General features: G+C 57.7%; 1 pseudogene; it reads right to left on the bottom strand.

The window, feature by feature from the left end:
* The window catches only part of LOC128948107 (Fc receptor-like protein 3), a 35,339-nt pseudogene extending 17,640 nt beyond the window's left edge, over window positions 1-17,699 (bottom strand).
* Window positions 17,700-17,912: the final 213 nt, after the last annotated feature.

The following is a 17,912-nucleotide window of genomic DNA, read 5'->3' as shown; positions in this document are numbered from 1 at the left end:
ACCTGCCAGGGCTCAGAGACCGCCAGTGCCACCACCTGGTATAAGGATGGATGGCACTGAGGCAGCAGGGACCTGACCGCTTCACTGTCACAAAGAGTGGCACCTACACCTGTGACAGACCTGGCACTGGGCGTCGCCCTGCTGTGAGAGCCTTAGATGGTGAGGGGGCTTCAGGTGTCCCCAGGCTGGCACCTGCAGGGACCCCAAGGGCTCTGAGTGGGCTCCGCTCCATGGGTCACCTCCTGTGTGGCCAGAGCCTGTCCCCTGCTCTGGGGACATCCCAGAACATCCCACTGTGGGGGAACCCTTTGTTGGAATTGGGGACCCCTGGTGCACCCAATTGGGGATCTCAGTGCCATCAGGTATGACAGGAACCCTCTGTCCCCTAGACGGGCTGATGCTGCAGGTGCCAGCACAGATGCTGCTGGAGGGGGACACGGTGACACTGCGCTGATGGAGCTTGCGAAAAAATACGGTCACCTCGGTGTCATTTTACCATGAGGGGAAGAAACTGGAGGGGCTCCGTGATGGCACCGAGCTGTCCCTGTCCCCTCTGCAGCTGCACCACAGAGGCAACTACCACTGTTAGGGCTGGGTGAGCAAAGGGGTGTCAAAGTGGAGGGTGTCGAAGAGGGTTAGAGTGACAGTACACAGTGAGTGCAACGATGGGGACAGGGAAGCCCAACATCCTCCAAAGATTTCCTATCACTGCCTGAATCCTTCCTCCCTCCCTTTTCTCCTCCCTGGGTCATATAAAATTTCCCAAGTCCCTCCTGGTTTCCCCCATGACTGCCCAGTTCCCCCTCCTGATCCCTCATCCCTCTCTTTGTCCTTCCCATTCCTCCCTGGATTCCCCACCCTTTCCAAGGTCTCTGCTTCACCCTCGGCTCTCCCTTCCTTCCATGGGTCCTCCGGCCTATCTATAAACCCCAAATCATTCCCTGAGTCTCCTCAGTCTCTCTTGTGGTTCCCCATCCCTGCCTGGGTCTCTGCACCTTTCCATGGGGTCTTACCATTGTCCCTAGGTCCCAACATGCCTCCCAGGGTCCCCTTCTGCTCACTGGGATCCTCTCTGCTTCCCTCCAATCCCTTCCTTTCCCTCCCGTGTCTCCCACCCTCCCTGGGTCCCCAATCCCTTCTGTGTCCATCCACAGGGGTCCCACTCTCAGGGGTGTCCCTGTAGGTGCAGCCACCCAGGGGACAGGTGGCACTCGGGGACAGCCTGCTGCTGACCTGAGAGGTGGCCATGAGGACAGGCCTCCTGTCCTTCTCCTGGCATCGGGAGAGCTTGGGTGCACTTCTGGCCACCGGCCCCTGCCTGGAGCTGCAACACGTTGGGGACAATGACAGCGGCCAGTACCAGTGCCAGGTCAGCGACAGGAACAGCATGGCCGAGAGTGACTCCCTGAATGTCACCGTTCTGGGTGAGCAGGACCCTCGGGTTGGGGGTGACTCCACCCATGGCACCCCCCTACCATCTCACCAGGTGCCAGCACCATCTCTGTCCCCACAGTGCCTGTAGCCAATGCTACCATCACTCCCGGTCCCCTGGCACACCAGGTGCGTGCAGAGGACAACGTGACCCTGCGCTGCTCAGTGCAGGTGGGCTCAGCCCCTGTCACCTTCACCTGGCTGCACAATGGGCAGGAGGTGGCCCGGGGTCCCCTCCTGGAGCTCAGGAACATTGATGTGGGACACTCAGGCACCTACCAGTGCGTGGCCACCAACCAGCTGGGACAGAACGGGCACCGCATGTTCCGGGCACTGAGCCCAGAGCTGGCCCTGGAGGTGACACCTGGCTCACCCTGGGTCACAGGTGGGGTGACACAGGTGGGGTCACCAGGGAGTGCCAGTCTCCTGGGCTAATGGGTGATCCTGGTGTGTCCCCCTCTGTTTCTTGCAATGGCCACAGGGGTTGGTGGGGTCCTTTTCATCCTGCTCCGGCTTGTGGGTGTCATTGTGACCTGGCACCAGTGCCACCTTGTGGGTTGGTGACAATGGGGGGACGGGGGTCCCAGGGAGCTGTAGAGGCCCCCAGAGTTGGGGAGCGATAGGGCAGCACCCACAGCCCCAGAATTGTGACCATGTCTGGGGGTCCTGAAGGGTTTGGGAAGACACTGGAGGGTCCTGCAGAGATGTTGGGAGATCTTTCAGGAGCCCCAGGCGTATCTGGGGGTCTCTGTCTCTGCCAGGCTTTGGGTTCTTGAGGCTGAGTTGGTTGAGGGCACTGGGGATGTTCATGAATTCTGGAGGGCTTCAGGGATGCTTGGGGAATTCCTGAGGGGAATTGAGGGTCCCGTGGGAGTTCAGGAATCCTGAGAGGGGTCAGGGCTCTGGAACCTCACAGTCACCCCGCCCCTCTTTCCTCTGCAGCTGCCAGGAAGAACCAGGAAAGGTGAGTGGGGGGCTCCAACCACACTGTCTCATTTTACCCCGACCCCCAAGACCTTCCCTCCCCTCCCCCACATCCCCTTTATTCTCTCAGGGCCTCCCCGGATCCCCAGATCCCCCCAGAGGAGGGGGAGGTGCTGTACACCCACGTTGTGGTCACCAAGAGGGCAGGGGGTGAGTACACGGGGGAGACACGCAGAGGGACACGTCACCCACCAGTGTCACCCCACCCAGATCCCACAGCCCGTGTCTCTCGCAGCGTCCCCCCGTGCCACCAGCCTCCAGGATCCCCAGGCGACCTACGCAGAGCTGCGGAGACCCCAGGGGTGACCGCAGGAACCCGGTAACATCTACAGGAATGTGCTGTGACACTGGGGGGAACTGGGGGGCACTGGGGGTCCCCACCCATGGGCACCCACTCGTGTGTGTGCTGCCACTAAAAACTACACCTCTCCTTCCGCGTGGCGGCACAAAGATCCCAAAGGGCTGAGAGAAGTACAATTTCCTGAAACAGCAACCAGAGAAAATAAAACCAACAGCAACAACAACAAGGCTCAGACTCCAAATGGTCACACAAGGAACGATTTCCAGGGAAAGCCAGCAATAAGGAACAAATCCCAGACATTTCCCCCAGCACGTTTCCTCCACCAGATGAACCTGGAATGGCTCTGGACCTTCCTTGCTATGATGGCCAAATCGGGCTTCAAGAGGCTCCAGATTTTCTTCTCCCCTGTCCCAAACGTGTCCTCTTCCATGTTCCCCACATCAGGATGACACAAAGTCCCTGTGGGGGTTCCAGACCCTCCCCCTTTTCCAGGACACCTAGGATCAGGGCATGGCACAGGGTGGGGTGTCAGAGACAGGAAAAGCTTCATGTCTGGAGGCATTTTCGAACACCTATGTGTGGTAGGGATGGGTCAGGCCTTGCTTTTGGTGAGACAGGGCTCCATTTGTCCATCAGTCTGTCAGCTGTGGCACACTGGGCACAGTGTGACGCTCTGCCAAAGCCAGCTCCTGAGTGACCAGGTGACCAGAAGTGCCACCTGGGGAGAGAGCCCTTGGTGTCCCAACTGGCTTAAAAGGCAGAGCAAGAGGTGGCCAAGTCCCTGACCGTCTCTCCTTTTAGGGTGTCTGCCCCATCCACGCTGGAACCCAGGAGTTGGCACCTCATTTATATGAGAAATATCTGCCAAGGAAAGTAGAAACCTTCCTGGAATAAGAAGACCCATCTCTAAAACTCTTTTTCTAACTTCAAAGATTATGGGAATACCAGGCAAAAGTGTAGGAAAAGGAATAACAGCTCTGTAGTGGGAAATTTTTAAAGCAGAACAAACAACACAAACCCAGAACTTTCCCTCCCACTCAGCGCTGTTGGTTTTTGGGGCAGTTATAACCTCGGCCAGCAGGGGGGGGGGCAGGGAGCACTCCTGGCCAGCAGGGGGCGCTGCAGGGAGCATTCCCGGCCAGCAGGGGGCGCCCCGGTCCAGCTCCATCCCCTCAGGGGCCATGGCGGCCTCGGACGGGAGGGAGGAGGGGAAATCGCTCCTTTTGCAAACTCACGGCCACCAATCGCTCCCGGCACCACCACCGGCAGCGGGCAGAAGCCGCCAAGGCAGCAGGTTGCATCCCAGTGCCCACTGGCAGTGTGGCAGTGTCCCGGGACCAGGCACATGCCCTGCACAACACCCGTGACTGCTCTCCATAATCCCGAATGGAAGGAAGGCAGCGCCTGACCCCAGGCAGTTCTCAGGTCCACAGCAGCACTTCTGGTGGCTTTACACAACAATTCCTGCAAACCCTCAGCCTTTCACTCAGGTGAGGAGGGCAAGGATGGAGCAGCTTTGGGGACACCTGGAATCCACACAGGGTCACTCCCCACAGCCCCAGCACTGCCACGGGTAGGGCCACTGACCGATACTTCCACACTTTTCTGTCTATTTTTGTGGACAAAGTCGGAATCTATTGGAATATGAATCCCAATATTACCAGTTATATTGTGCCTGGGCCAGTCTGACCCTCACTGCTGGGCCAAAGGCAGCAACTGTGGTGTTTCACCCCAGAGATACATTGGCTCGCTGGTGGTTGCAGCTGGGCACTGAACAAGTCCAGGCTTGTTAGGAACTCCGTTTACCTCAGGAGAGCTTCAGGCGATGGTGAAGAGAAAAGGAGAGGATTCTGCTAGAGAGTTTAATCCAGAGCTTTATTCCATGGTTACAGAGGTCTCAGTGTAGGCAACTGCTCCAACAGAACCCTAGCTGCATGGCCTGATTACCTTTTTAAGCTCCCGGAGCAGGGGGAGGGGAGGGGACAGGTGAGCCACCCAACCAGGTAAGAGGGGCAGGGTCTCAGGGGGGGATGACACCTAGACAGGCCAATGACCCCTGGGCATAGGGGCATCTTTTGAACTTGACCAACCACACGACGCCTTGCTGGAATGTTAAGCCTGATTGACAGGACTCACTCAGCATGGGGGAAAGGGGGAAGGGACAGAGGTATAGGCACACCTGGGGAAGGAACCCGGTAGCTTAAGACACACTGCAACAGGAATCCAAGCATTCTTTACATGAGGTTCCTCAAGACTGCAGATTTTGTTCAAGAAGGAGGTTCCCAGGAAGGTTGTTAGCACATTGTTGAGCGATTTGCAGTAACTTTGAGGTTCTCTCACTCCCTTACCGACAGCAACAAATGATAAATTGCTGCATTTCCAGGCTGGTTCCCACACAGCTGCCCCTGCCAGGGGTGTTTCCAGCCAGCCCTGCTCTGAAAACCACCAAAGGCCCTTGCAGAGCCACTGCTTGACCTCTCTTTGGGTCTTGTGCTTCTTGCAGAGCTGAGCAAACCACAGACAGGCCTTTTCCGCCCTCGCAGAATTCTCATCTCTGCTGCAGCTCTAAAGCTGCCAGAATCAAAACCAAAGGGACAATGGGGACCCTCAGGTCCTGGTTGCCACCTGGGGCTGGCTAGAGCAGAGCTGGGCAATGGCCATCCCTGTGCAGTGGGGCTGGGCCATGGCTGGGCCCACCATTGGATGGCCACTGGCTTCAAGGAGAAGGAGTTTGGGACCTCCTTCCTGCCTGGGGCTCCATTCCCCAGCTGCTCTTGCTGGCTCAGATCCAGCAGGGGACGAGCAAGAATGGAGAAGTCTGGACCCCTCCAAAGCTGCCAAGCTCCAGGACAGGACCCTCTTCCCCAGCATGTGTCTCCCCGGGACAGGAACCCCCCTGGGTAGGAGCCCCCTGGATGTGCCCCCTAAGGACAGAACCCTTCCCCCCCACGTGAGAAAGGTGTCAAAGGGCCTTTTCCTTCTTCTGCGGGAGACAGAAAGTGAAAGAGTTGGGGGGTAAAAGCTGGACTCCCCCATCCCCCACAGCCTCCCCAGCCCTCCCTGCAGACCCCTCACCCCTGCTTCCCCCACCCTGGGCTTCCCAGAGCCTGTTCCCTGCTCCAGGTGCCCCCAAGGACCATCAAGGCACGAACTGGGAGGTTGTGAAATTGAGGGGCAAAATGATGGAAATGGAATAAAGAGAGGGAAAAATCACTGGAGGCTGGGGGACACAGACCCAGAGCAGCTCAGAATCTGTCTGGGGTGACACCCTGGACACCGGCACCATGTGGGGGTGGTGCTGGCTCTGGGTCACCCCAAAATCTGAAGCATCCAGGGAAGGAGCTGCAACCCATGGGCTCACCCAACTGCTGCCCATCCCTGGCACCCCCATTTCCCCGGGAACAGAAACATGGGACCTCCATTCCTTATGTCCCACTCTCTCTGCAGCCCCCATCCCAACAATGACATTCCCTAGGATCTCCATGGCCCAGCACCCCATTCCCAAGGAACCCCTTCCTGTTCATTCCATCCCCCGAAATCTTCCTAGGACCCACCATTCTCCGATCCCATGAACTCAAATCCTTGGAGCCCACATTCCCCTGGGACTCCCATCCCTGAGTCTCCCCAGGTATGGAGACGCTCATTCCAATGGCACTCCCATTTCCAGATATTCCCCCTCCTCACAACCCTATTTACCAGTGACCCCATTCCTGCCTCCCCAAAACCACCGAATTCCCAACTTCTGGGAACCCCATGACCCATTTTGTCCCACCCACCCATGTCCCCAGCCTGTCAACACCCTGCCCCCACTAAGGGCCACCTACACATGAGGTCGAGACATGACCTCGCTTCCTTCCCCTTCATCCGAAGAGCCACCAGCCAGGGGAGCGGTTGCCACAGCAGCAAGTGACAGCCAGTGCACATGTCTGGGGACACCGGGATGGTCAGGAAGGTGGCGCTGCTCCTGTGGGGTAAGTGCCCCAGGCACAGGCATGATACCCCAGGGATGGGGAGGGAAGGGGGCACAGGGGGACTGTGGGGTCCCCTGAGGTCCCCAATGCCAGAAGAGCCACTCCATGTTACCCACAGTGGACCTTGGTGTGACTGGGGATGTAGGGTGGCTTTGGGGACAGGAAGAAGGGGCAGGAATTTGGGGATGGGGATGGGGGAACAGGAATGTGGGGACTGGCACCTTTGGGCTCAGGCAGCTACGGGGATAGGGACAAGGGAACTGGGATGCAGGGACAGAAGGGGACAAGAACGGTGAGGATGTGGCTATGGGGATGGGATCATGGGGATGGGATCATGAGCTGGTCGGGGTGACCTGGGCCAGCATGGGCTGTGTCCTTGGTGTCTTCATGCCCACGGTGTCCACAGTGTCCCCATGTTCTGCCTCAGCCCAGGGTGGCCTCAGGGTCCCTTTTCCCAAGGTGTCTGTGCCACAGGGATGTGGTGCACGGGTGGCTGTGACACAGACATGTCCCCCTGCCTCTCCAAATCTTTTGGGGACCACCCACACACTTTCCCACAAGAGCATCTGTCCCCACGGGGACAGTCCGGGGACGGCCACCACACCCTGTACCCCATGTGCCTCTGTCCCCATGGTGACACCCCCACCCAGCCCTGCCCCTTCTCCCTTCCAGCCCAGACCCTCGGCCTCACTGGTGAGTCCTCAGGGGATGCCATGTCCCCACCCCACTGTCCCCAGCCCCACACTGGCCCTGGCAGGCTGGTGTCCCCTGTCACCCACAGGTGCCCAGACCACCCAGATCCTTGTGGAGCCCTCCTGGAGGCCGGCGGTGCTGTGGGACCGGGTGACACTGACCTGCCAGGGCTCAGGGACTGCCGGTGCCACCACCTGGTACAAGGACAGGCGGCGTTGGTGGCAGGACGACACAACTGCCTCAGTGTCACTGAGAGTGGCACCTACACATGTGACAGACCTGGCACAGGGCGCAGCCCCCCCTTGACAGTCTTAGATGGTGAGGGGAGACCTTTAATAATCATGGGGGCCCCAGAGTGGTAAGGGTGGGCTCCACTCCATAGGTGGCCTCACACCCCTCGTGTGACATGAGCCAGTGCCCTGCATACAGGGACATCCCAGTGCACCCCAGAGCACCCACATGTCCCCAGTGCTATGGGCACCCACCTCAGAACAGTCTCATCAGTGAGATGTGACCTTCCTGTCCCACAGACCCACTGGTGCTGCAGGTGCCAGCGCAGGAACTGCTGGAGGGGGACACCTTGACACTGCGCTGCCGGTGCCGGCAGGACAACCATCTCACCAAGGTGCGATTTTACCCAGAGGAGAAGGAAATCAGGGGGTCCCTCAGGGGGACCAAGCTGTCCCTTTCACCTCTGCAGCTGCACCACAGCAGCCGCTACAGATGTGAGGGCTTGGTGGGGTCCTGGCAGTCACGGTCAGCACCAGTGACAGTGACAGTGCATGGTGAGCACCCACACGGCTGGAACTCCAATATCTTGACAACCCCAAAGCCACTTCCCAGTGCACTCAGACTCACAGTCCTCACCTCTCCTCTCCTTCCCAGAGCTCTTCTCGGTGCCAGTACTGAAGGGTCCCCACAAGCTCACTGAGGGGTCCCCCCTGAATCTCAGCTGCCTGAGAACCCTCAACACCCTGCGGCCCTGAGCCCCCCTCCTGCACGTGTTCTACCAGGACGGGCAGGTGGTGGGGGGCCCGCAGGGGTCCCCACAGCTGCTGCTGCCCGCTGTGAGGGTCTTCCACTCGGGGAATTATGGCTGTAAGGTGCACTCCCAGGGGGGATCTGTGCAGAAGAGCAGCAACCGGCTCCTCGTCACGGTGTGCAGTGAGTGCGGGGAAGGGCACAGGGAGCCCTCACAGATGGCTCAGGTCCCCCACACTGCCTGGAACCCCCCAGACCTCCCTGACGCCTGCTCTGGGGCACTCAACCTTTACCAGATCCCCCCCTGCCCCCACCATCCTTTCTTGGGGCTCTCCCCAGGACCCCCAGCCCCGTACATGGGTACCCTCAACGTTCCCTGGTGCATTTTCTGTGTCCTGCCATAGCTGCCCTGGGTTGCTCCTAAGGTCCCCCCATTCCTGGCTCGTGTTTCCCTCCATCCTTCGTTAGGTCCCCTCCCCATCCCTGGGTCCCTCCACCCCTCTCTGAGGTCTCTGCACATTGCCCAAGTCTCACACACCCCTCCCAGGGTCCCCGTACCCTTCCTGGTGTTGCCCACCTGCCTCTCCAGGTGTTCCCTCCCTGACCCCCTTATCATCTCTCGGGGTTCCTTTCTAAGCCCCCCCCGCCCCAATCTCTGCACCCTCTCTCCCTCACTGGAATTCCCCTGCCCCTCCTTGACACCCCCCCGGGTCCCTCACTGTCCCCTGCTGTCCCACTCTCTCGCAGGGGTCCCGCCCTCAGGGGTGTCCCTGTTGGTGAGCCCCCTGGGGGACAGGTGGCACTCGGGGACAGCCTGCTGCTGAGCTGTGTGGTGGCCATAGGGACAGATCCCTTGTCCTTCTCCTGGCACGGGGAGGGCTCAGGGGCACTGCTGGGAACCAGCCCCCGCCTGGAGCTGCAACACGTTGGGGACAATGACAGCAGCCAGTACCGGTGCCAGGTCAGCGACGGGAACAGCGTGGCCGAGAGTGACTCCCTGAATGTCACTTTTCTGGGTGAGCAGGACCCTCGGGTTGGGGGTGACTCCACCCACGGCACCCCCCTACCATCTCACCAGTTGCCAGCACCATCTCTGTCCCCACAGTGCCCGTAGCCAATGCCACCATCACTCCCGGTCCCCTGTCACACCAGCTGCGTGATCCTGCGCTGCTCGGTGCAGGTGGGCTCAGCCCCTGTCACCTTCACCTGGCTGCACAATGGGCAGGAGGTGGCCCAGGGTCCCCTCCTGGAGCTCAGGGACATCGATGTGGGACATTTGGGCACCTACCAGTGCGTGGCCACCAACCAGGATGGGTACCACGTGTTCTGGGCACTCAGCCCTGAGCTGGCCCTGGAGGTGACACCTGGCTCACCCTGGGTCACAGGTGGGGTCACAGGGGGTCACCAGGGTGTTCAGGACCCCTGCAGTTCAGGGTGACCCCAATGTGTCCCCTCTGTCTGCAGCAGTGGCTGTGAATGTTGGCAGGACCCTCCTGTTCCTACTCCTGCTCCTGGCTGTCATCGGGGGCTGTCACTGGTGGCACCACCAGGGTGGGTGACATAGGAGGTGGACGTGGAAAGCCCCACACACTGGGGGCCCTGTTGGGGCATCACCCAAAGCCCCTGAGCTGGAGGAAGCTGAGCCCCCAGTGACCTTTGCTTGGGGTGCTCGCAGGTTTGGGGGCATTTTGGAGGGTCCTGGGCTGTGCCAGGAAGGGCCTTGAGGAATATTGGGGTGTCACTGGGATCTCCTGGGGGCTTTTTGGGAGGTATTGGAGAGTTGTGCAGGGATGTTGAGAGCTCTTCAGGGATCCTGGAGCACTTTCGAGGGTTCCCTGCATTCCATTCTTGGGGTTCCTTGAGGCTTGAGGGGTGCTCAGGGGGTCAGGGTTCCTGGGGAGGGGGTTGGAGTACCTGGGTGCCTCAGGTCTTCTGGGGCTCCTCAGGGGTGCTTTGGGGTGCAGGGGCCTGGGAGTCCAGTAGAAATCAGTGTCTGGTGGGGGCTCAGGGCTCCAGTGGGCATTTAAAGGTCCCAGGTGGGGTTGGGGCCCAGGACACCCCATGATCACCCCATCCTCTTTTTCTTGCAGCTCTCAGGAAGTCCCAGGACAGGTGAGTGGGGAGTCCAGCCATGACTCTGCCTGACCCCCTCCCCAGACACCCCTCAGACCCACCTTATCCCCACAGGGCCCCCCAGAACCCCCTTATCCCCTGGAGGAGGGGGAGGGGCTGGACATGAGGGGGCATAGGGTGAGTATGGGGGATGGGTGGGGACATGGACATGTCACCCATGGGTGTCACCCCAAGACAGGTGTCTCTTACTATCCCCGACAACGACCCCCAGGTGACCCACGCAGAGCTGCCAGAACCACATGGGTGACTGCAGGACACCAGTGACATCTATGGGACCTGCTGTGACAATGGGGTACACTGGGAGTCCCCGTCCCATGGCTCCCGTGGTGGCCCATCCTGCTTGGGGTGATGACCATGAGTCAGGAGGGCTGCACAGGGCACCCAGTGCTGCGCTTTCCCCCTCCCAGTGCTCCCAGTACACCCATGGCTCGCCAGGCTCCTCCCTGTGCCAGAGGACACAAGACCCATTTCCTTCCTATTTAGTCCAAAATGCAACTTTTTGGTTAAACTGGCAGCGATGGTGTTTGTTCAGCTTGATTGGGCTTTAGGAATGGGATTCTGCAGTTCTGGGTTGCCACTAAAAACCACGGGCTGCTGCCCCTTTCTCTACCGCTCCCCATGGAGGCACAAAGATTCCAAAAGTCTGAGAGAAGAAAAATTTCCTGAATCAGCAATGAGAGAACAAAACCAACAGCAACAGAAACAAGGTTTAGAGTCCAAATTGTCACACAAGGAATAATTTCCAGGGAAAGCCACCAACAAAGAACAATCCCCGAACACTCCCCCCCCCGCCATCACGTTTCCTCCACCAGAGGAATCTGGCAAAGCCCTGGACCTCCCTTGCTCTGATGGCCAAAGTGGCCTTCAGGAGGCTCTGGATTCTCTTGTCCCCTGTCCCAAACCCCTCCTCTGCCATCTTCCCCACACCAGGATGTCACAAAGTCACTGAGGGTGTTCCTGAGCCTCCCCCTTTCCCAGGGCAGTCAGAATCAGGCCATAGGACAGGGTGGGGTGTCAGAGACAGGAAAAATTTGAAGTCTGGAGACATTTTGGAACAGCTGTGTGTGGCAGGCGTGGGTCAGACCTTGCTTTTGGTGAGACAGGGCCCCGTCTGTCCATCATCTGTCAGCCATGGCACACTGGGGAAAGTGTGACACTTTGAAAAAGTCAGCTCCTGAGTGGCTGGGTGACCAGAAGTGCCACCTAGGGAGAGGACCCTTGGTGACACAACTGGCTTAAAAGGCAGTTTTGTCCCTGATCCTATCTGCTCTCTGATCCTATCTGCTCTTGGGGTGTCTGTCCCATCCACACTGGAACCCAGAAGTTGGCAACTCATTTAAATGAGAAATATCTGCAAAGGAAACTGGGAAAAGTTCCTGGAATTGAAAGAATCCCATCTCCAAAACGTTTTTTAATTTCAAAGATGATCTGGCTTTCAGGCCAAAGTGTAGGAAAAGGAATAACAGCTCTTTCCTGGAAAAATTATAAACCAGAACAGAACAAACAACACAAACCCAGAACTTTACCTCCCGCGCAGCGCTGTTGGTTTTTGTGGCAGTTATAACCGCGGCCATCAGGGTGCGCTGCAGGGAGCACTCCCGGCCAGCAGGGGGCGCTGCAGGCAGCACTCCCGCCCAGCAGGGGGTGCCCCGGTCCAGCTCCATCCCCTCAGGGGCCATGGCGGCTTCGGACGGGAGGGAGGAGGGGAAATCGCTCCTTTTGCAAACTCACGGCCACCAATCGCTCCCGGCACCACCACCGGCAGCGGGCAGAAGCCGCCAAGGCAGTAGGTTGGATCCCAGTGCCCACTGGCAGTGTAGCAGTGTCCTGGGGTCAGGCACACACCCTACCCAACAACCACGAGCGCTCTCCATGATCCTGAATGGAAGGAAGGCAGCGCCTGATCTCAGGCTCATCTCAGGTCCACAGCAGCACGTCTGGTGGCTTTACACCACAATTCCTGCAAACCCTCAGCCTTTCACTACGGTGAGGAGGGCAAGGATGGAGCAGCTTTGGGGACACCTGGAATCCACGCAGGATCACTCCCCACAGCCCCACCACAGCTGCAGCCAGAGCCACAGCTTGATATTTCCACACTTTTCCCTCTTGTCTGGCAACCACAGCCAAAAGCCAAACACTCTTCCCAGGCCATTCTAAAGGGCTTCATGTTTGAAGCAGGAAGGAGGAGGGAACTGGTCAGGTTGTTGAGCAGATTCTTGCGGGGTATGCAAGGTTTTTGGGGCTATCTCAGACCCTTGCTGCAAGGGACAAAATAATCAATTGCTGCATTTCCAGACAGGTTCTCACACAGCTGCCGTTAGAGGGGGCGATTTCCAGCCAGCCCTGCTCTGAAAACCATCAAAGGCCCTCACAGAGCAACTGCTTGGGTTCCTTTTGGGTTTTGTGCTTCTTGCAGAGCTGAGCAAACCACAGACAGGCCTTTTTCTCCCACAGAATTCTCACCTCTGCAGCAGCTCTAAAGCTGCCAGAATCAAAGCCAAGAAGGCAAGGAGGGACCCTCAGGTGCTGGCTGCCACCTGGGGCTGGCCAGAGCAGGGCTGGGCAATGGCCATCCCTGTGCAGTGGGGCTGGGCCATGGCTACGCCCTACCCTTGGATGGCCACCACAACAACATCAGCCACTGTTGGAGATGAAGGGGAGACGACCATCCTTTAATGCATCGAACTCCAACTTTATTGATCAATCAATCACCTTAAATAACAGTACTAACGAACTTCATGCATATTCTGTAATCCAATGTCATGATAGGCTAACAGAGAAATTTCTAACCACTCCTCTTGTTTTAGAATACCTACAATTGTTTATTAAAAACAGAATCAGTGTTCCCAAAACTTCTTCATCAGTTCTCAGTGTGCCAGCTTTTCCCAGAGACGGTGTTCTTCTTGTTATGGGAAGACAGCCTGAGAACTTTATTGTTTATAAAGAGAGTCTAATCTTTATACAAATCAGAAGGCTGAGAACTGTTAGAAACTGCTTTACTTTTCTCTTCTACTTTTCTCTCAATTGTATGCCTCATGGCCTTTTTCTTCAAGCCATTCTTGAAAAACTCTCCAACAAGCCACTCCACAATACCTTTCACTATCTGAACAACGTTGCAATATTTAATCAACAGTATAACCAATAATGTAATATCAATTCATATAATATCCAGTAAAAGTCAACTTCCATTAACTTGTTTCTCACAATACATACCAGTAAAGAACTGTTATTCCTGTTCCCACATCTTTACCTAAAAGCCCTGTAATTTCAAAATTATAATAGTTCAGAGAGAAGGGGGTGGTATTTTCCATTCCAAGGGAGGTTCCCCCCTTGTTCAGCTTCCTTGTCAGAGCTGAACAAAGAAACACCATTTCTGCCAGTTTCACCAAAGAGCTGCATTTTTGTCCCAGGAGCTGGGAACCAGGTCCTGTGCCCCCTTGGAACTGGCATGGGCACCCGTAAGCCACCTCATTGGGAGCACTGGGATGGGGACTGCAGAGCCACTAAGCACACTGGGGTTAAGAGGATCAAATCTGATTTTGATTTATGTCTCAACATACGCTACACATGAGGTGAATAATGACTCTGTGGTTGTACATGTGCTGGGAACCCTGTCCCTGGCGAGGCTTCACACAACAGACGATCAGGGGAGAGAAAGCTTCAGTGATCGGGCTATGAGTGACCCCCACTGGCTGGTGGGACAGATGCCCGAGGAAAAATATCTATGAAAAATGCCCCGGAAATCAGGCTGTGGGAGGAGTCTTTGCAAATAAAAGCAGCTAACTGCGACACAACAGGAGTGTTTTGCTTTGGGTTTCTTGTAGGGATCAGGGGCTCGCTCGGAGGGTCAGTTTGGCCCTCCTCCCCGTGGGATTCACATTCTCTGAACCTGAGAGAAGCAGTGAGAGAAGCAAAGAATGATCCAAACAATTCTCATCTCATTTTCTGCTCCTGTGTTGTTCACACGTGGAATGCATTGTGGAAGATTGTTTACCTGAAGGGAATTGCTAATTGGATTCTGGTGTGAGTGTTTTGATTCACTGACCAGTTGAATCCAGGTGTGTGTGTGTGTGGGGACTGTCAGCTGACAGTCATGAGATTGTGTGCAGTGGATGCAGTTGAGTGCTTGGCAGATTCAGTTTAGATGTAATGTAATATAATATAGAATAATACAGTATCATAAAGTACTTAATTAGCCTTCTGAAAAGATGAAGTCAGATGCATCATTCCTCCCAGTCGTCCGGCAAAAATATCACCTATACTACCCCCATTGCCTTTTCCTCCTGGTGGTCCTTCTTCCCTGTCCGCACCCGTTCTTCCCTGCTTCGCTGCTTCCATGAGGCAGCTCATTCCTACTCGTCCTGGATATTCCTTCATTGCCTCCCCGATGGAGCAGATGCTGCCGGCATCCCCCCTCCACCTCTGCCGCGTTTCCCATGCTGCCCACAGCACCGAGCCTGCTGCACCTGCCCACCGCAGCCCCTGCCCGCGGCAGCCAGCCCAGAGTCACCAGTGCTGCAGCACCAGCCCGCAGCCAGCCCGCAGCAGCCAGCCTGCAGCCATCGCTCGCCCATGCCAGAGACACGCAGGTGCCCTCCTTGGAAATCACACCCAGCCACTCACAAAAGCCATGTGGGCTCACCCTGGCTTGCAGCACACACACTCCATCTGCCCAGCTGATGCCCACAGAGCGCCTGGGCTTCTTGCAGTAGCGCTGTCCCTGTCTTCTGTTTCTCTCTCTATCCTTGTCCCTTTCTACTCCCTTCTCTCCACATTCAGTAAGAACACTTACCCTCCTTTATCAATAAACAGTTCTCTGATATAATATTGCCATCATTGTGCTTCATTTTCACCTTAGAAACCTTTCAGCAAGAATCCTCCCCGACTCCCCCTTTTACAGCGGGATGGGACTGGGGTAGTGGGAGCGGGAATGGGGAACCCCTGGGTGTACTGCAAGCACTGTGGGGAGAGAATGGGGCAGTCCCTGAGGGTACTTGGGCACTTGGATGGGGCTGGGGAGCCCCCGCAGGAACCAGAAAAGGGATGGGGGAGCCCTTGGGGATACTGCGAGAGGAAATGGGGAGCTCAGGGTGCCCTATGTAGCCTCCCACTGACCCATGACCACCTCCCTTGGAAGGATGGGCAATCACAGGAGCCATGGAGGGAGCACCCCCAGTGTCACCCAGTGCTCCCACTTCCCAGAGCATCACAACTCTTGGTGTAGATTGTCATAGATGTCACTGGGTTCCCACCATTGCCTTCGCAGCTCCATGTACGTCGTCTGAGGATCCTCCACTGGGGGTTCCAGGGGGTCTGTGGGGGCCCTGTGGGAATAAGGAGGTGTGTGGAAGGGGATGGGAGGTGCTGGGGATTTGGGTAAAAGGTGTATCATGGCTGGAGGCTGCACTCACCTTTCCTGGTGCTTCCTGGCATCTGCAGGAAAGGAAAACTGGAGGGGTGACTTTGGAGTCCCAGGGGCTCCCATCCACCCTTGGCAATGCTGAACCACCACCAGACACACAATTCTCCCCTGGCCCTCCAGTATCCCTGATGCCCCCCCAGTATCCCGGAACCACTCCACTTGCACCAACACCCTGAGCCCCCAGAACCCCGAGCCTGGCAGGGAGGGGGACCCCTGATAGAACCCCCAAAATCCCTGCAGGACCCTCCAACAGCTCTGAGCCATGGCCACTGAGGACTCAGCCCCTCCCAAGTCAAGGGCTGTGGGTGCTGCCCTATGGCCCCTCTTCTCTGGGGCCCTTGACACCCCTCTCCATAACCCCTGTCCCCCCATTGTCACCCACCCACACGGTGCCTCAAGTGCCAGGCCACAATGACACCCATGAGCAGGAGCAGGAACAAAAGGGCCCCACCGACCCCTGCGGCCACTGCAAGAAACAGAGAGGGACACATCAGGATCACCCATCACCCCAGGGGTCCTGCACTCCCTGGTGACCCCATGTGAACCCACCTGTGACCCAGGGTGAGCCAGGTGTCACGTCCAGTGCCAGATCAGGGCTGAAGGCCTGGAACACGCGGTGCCTGTCCTGTCCCAGCTGGTTGGTGGCCACGCACTGGTAGGTGCCCACATGTCCCACATCTATGTCCCTGAGCTCCAGGAGGGGACCCTGGGCCACCTCTTGCCCATTGTGCAGCCAGGTGAAGGTGACAGGGGCTGAGCCCACCTGCACCAAGCAGCGCAGGGTCATGTTGTCACCTGCATGTATCTGGTGTGACAGGTGACTGGGGGTGATGGTGGCATTGGCCACAGGCACTGCAGGGACAAAGACAGGGCTGAGGCCACAGGGAGGGGCTGGCACCTGGTATGGGGGGATAGGGACAAGGGGATGGGGGATGTTGGGGATGGGGTGACATCAGGGAGGGGTGAAGGACACAGGAGAGAGGTGGGGGGACCCAAGAAAGGTGTCAGGGAGACCTGGAGGTCCCCAACCAGGGCACCCGGGGCGTCTCTGGGGGCTCCCTGTGCCCATCCCCACACTCACTGTGCACCGTGATGTGGATCCAGGCGTTGCTCTTTCGCACAGCCCCCCCCCTTGGAGTGCACCTGGCAGCAGTAATTCCCTGAGTGGGAGGCCCCCACGGTGGGCACCAGCAGCTGTGGGGACCCCTGAGGGCCCCCCACCACCTGCCCATCTTGGTAGAACACGTGCAGGAGGGGGGCTTGGGGCCGCAGGGGGCTGGGGGTGCTGCAGCAGCTGAGAGGCAGGGGGGACCCCGCAATGGGCTCAAGGGGACCCTCCAGCACAGGCACCGAGAAGAGCTCTGGGAAGGAGAGGGGAGGTGAGGACTGTGAGTCTGAGTGTGCTGGGAAGTGTCTCTGGGGGCGTCAGGATATTGAAGTTCCAGCCATGGGGGTTCTCACCGTGCACTGTCACTGTCATGGCTGCTGACTGTGCCCACGATTACATTTCGGAATCCACCAAGCCCCTGCAGCTGTAGTTTCCACTGTGGTGCAGCTGCAGAGGGGACAACAACAGCTCGGTCCCACTACGGGACCCCTCCACCTCCTTGTCTCCATGGAAGAATCGCACCTTGGTGATGGGGTTGTCCCGCCAGCGCTGGCAGCGCAGTGTCACCGTGTCTCCCTCCAGCAGCTCCCGTGCTGACACCCGCAACTCTAACCGGGCTGCGGGACAGGGGGGTCCTGTCACAACAGGGTCCCGTTTGCATGGGGATCCCCCCATTGGGTCACATCCAGCGTACAAGGGGTCCCCAATTCCAACACAGGTTCCCCACACTGGGATGCTCACCTTGCACTGTCACTGTCACCTGCGGTGACTCCTGTTGTCCCCAGGATCTCACCCAGCACCTGCAGCAGTACTTACCACTTTGACTCAGCTGCAGGGGGGACAGGGACAGCTTTATACTATCACGGAGTCCCCTCAGTTTCTTCCCTT

Source organism: Melozone crissalis, unplaced genomic scaffold (assembly GCF_028551555.1).
Source record: "Melozone crissalis strain CALT ecotype California unplaced genomic scaffold, PUWL_Pcris_2 ptg000114l_1, whole genome shotgun sequence".
NCBI classification, from domain to species: Eukaryota; Metazoa; Chordata; class Aves; order Passeriformes; family Passerellidae; genus Melozone; species Melozone crissalis.
This window is presented reverse-complemented; position numbering and strand designations above follow the sequence as displayed.